Raw genomic sequence first — 2,771 nt, forward strand, 5'->3', positions numbered from 1 at the left:
AGGCTTCCATGAAGAGAAGGAGGGACACTGGAGCTGGTGCCTCATGGCAGTCTGACTTGGAAGTTGAAAAATGAGAGTTGGGCCTGCCTGGTGGCGCACTGGAGAGTGCGCTGCTTGGGAGTGCAGCGGCGCTCCCGCCGAGGGTTCGGATCCCATGTGGAGACCGGTTCCCGCTCACTGGCTGAGCGCAGTGCGGGCGCAACACCTAGGGTTGCGATCCTGTTGCCGGTCAGTAAAAAAGACAAAAAGGAAAAAAAAAGAAAAGAAAAGAAAAATGAGAGTCTACCTTCTGCCCTCAGACTGAATCTTGCTAAGGAAGGGAAGAGAGGAAGGAGAAACTCAAATTAACTGAACACTGGCAATATGCCAACTGCTGTCATCCATTCTACCCTGAGAGCAACCCTGGGAGGTAGATGCTGTTTCAAACCTCATTTTATAGATGAGGAAGCCAAGAGGTGAGTTGGCTTTGCTCAAGGTGGCAGGAACAGTTAATGGAGCAGAGCTGGTGTTCAAGGCCAAGTCTATGGCTCCAGAGTCTGGGTCTCTCCACACACTAGCTGCCACCCACAAGTACAGGAGGCATCTACTCTCAGATGGATGACCAGGGAAATTAGTAGACTTTGTCCTTTTCTCTCTTACTTGTGCCTATTCTGTGCTTATCCATGTTTGACTTCCAAACCCTCCCTCCTCAGTGGGGCTCCAGGTTAAATGACTCACTCCTTCACTCCTCCAGCACATACTTATCCAGCACCTCTTATTTCTCAGGTCTCCCCTGGGTTATGGGAATACCGTGGTGAATAAGACAGACATGGCTAATGCCTACCTTCAAGGAACTTTCACCTGAGGTAGGGAGAGATAAACCAAACATAAACGATAATAAGTATACTAAAAAAAGTTAATAATAAACAATAATAACATAAAAAAGATTAAACCAGTTGATGGAAATGTAACAGCAATAAAGTTTACTATGCATCTTTTCATAGATGATTTTTAAACCCTTTTTATTTTGATATAACTATAGGCACATAAGAAATTGCAAAAATAGTACAAAGATGTCCCATGCATCCATCACCCATTTTTTTCTTTTTTTAAAAAGAATTTATTTATTCTTTTAATTTTATTAATATTATTTTTTACATTCTATGATGTTGTTGCAGAGCAGTTGGGAGGGAGGGGGAAAGGGGAAGGAAATGCTATGGAAGAAGGAGGAAGGGGGAGGGGCGGGATTGAGGTCTGTGACACGCCCCTCATTCCCACAGGGGAGACTGGGGAGCTTCTAGCAGTGGCTTGGTCATTGCTAGGTTGGGTGCAGATGTCAGGGGGGTGTAGAAAAAGCCTTCACCCCCCACCACCCCAGCTCGAGAACCTGGGGCCCTTCTTGCTGTAGCTTGGTGGTCGTCACTAAGCTGGTTGTGCATGTGGGGGGGGGTGGCTAAGGCCCTTGGCCCCCATTGCCCCAGCTTAGGAGAGCCAGGGGTGCTTCCTGCAGTGGCTCAGTGGTCATCACTAGGCTGGTTGTGGGTGTGGGGGTGTGTGTACAAGGCCCAAGGCCCCCACCCTTGGGACTGGTTGTGGGTGTCAGGGGGCATAGCTGAGACCCCCGGGCCTCTCCCCTTTCTGGCTTGGTAGCCCAGGGGACTTCCAGTCCTTCTAGGTGTTATAGGTGTCTTTGGTGAAATGAGATCTTTACTAGTTAATATCAAAAACTTTGTCTTGGGGGCTGGCCCATGGCTCACTCGGGAGAGTGTGGTGCTGATAACACCAAGGCCCCGGGTTNGCTTGGTAGCCCAGGGGACTTCCAGTCCTTCTAGGTGTTATAGGTGTCTTTGGTGAAATGAAATCTTTACTAGTTAATATCAAAAACTTTGTCTTGGGGGCTGGCCCATGGCTCACTCGGGAGAGTGCGTTGCTGATAACACCAAGGCCATGGGTTCGGATCCCATGGCCGTAAGTCAAGGGTTAAGATCCCCTTCCCGGTCATCTTTAAAAAAAAAGAAAAAACTTTGTCTCTGGTTGTGGGTACTTTGTTTTTTCTTTCAGTTCTGTGTTGAATTATTTGCTGTTCCCACCACTTAAACTCTGCACTGGAACTAATTTGTTGTCTTTTGCTTACTTCTAAAATGGGGGAACTTCCTGTGGGGACCACTACTTGAGCTCTGTGGTGGAGCTAAGTTCCTGCTTTGCTGCTGCTTCCCTAGGGAAGGATTTTTGTGCAGCTCAGGTTTTAATGGTTAACTTTATAGGTGCTTCTGGGTCTAGTGAAATCCAGTGCACCTGTGTTGTGTGGAAACTCTGGTCTGGCCTGAGTCTTTTTATCAAACTGCACCCCATGCAATTCTATATTCCTGACCTCTGGTCCTATGCTGATTGGGGGGCAGATCAGCTGTCCTTGCTGTGCCCCAGTGTTACCCAGTGGGCCCGTCTGCCCCACCACCCATGCTCCAAACTCTTCACATGGGATGGGCCATGCTCTGGTCCCTTGTGATGACTTACTGGTCTCTGAGTGGCTCCTTTTTTTCAGTTGTTGTGGCTCCTTGCTCCTATATGGGTCCACAGGGGTAGAGGGTTAGAAATCTTGATTCTCATTTGATTTTTAGAATAGGGTTTTTAGGTAAATGCATGTATGGAACAAAAGTCCTCAGATAGGAGACAATGGTCTACAGATAGCGTGGCAACAGCCCATTTAATCAATTCTAATTAAATAATGTTGATTCTGGGCTGGCCCGTGGCTCACTCGGGAGAGTGTGGTGCTGATAACACCAAGGCCCCGG

This window comes from Galeopterus variegatus, unplaced genomic scaffold (genome assembly GCF_000696425.1).
Source record: "Galeopterus variegatus unplaced genomic scaffold, G_variegatus-3.0.2 Scaffold3, whole genome shotgun sequence".
NCBI classification, from domain to species: Eukaryota; Metazoa; Chordata; class Mammalia; order Dermoptera; family Cynocephalidae; genus Galeopterus; species Galeopterus variegatus.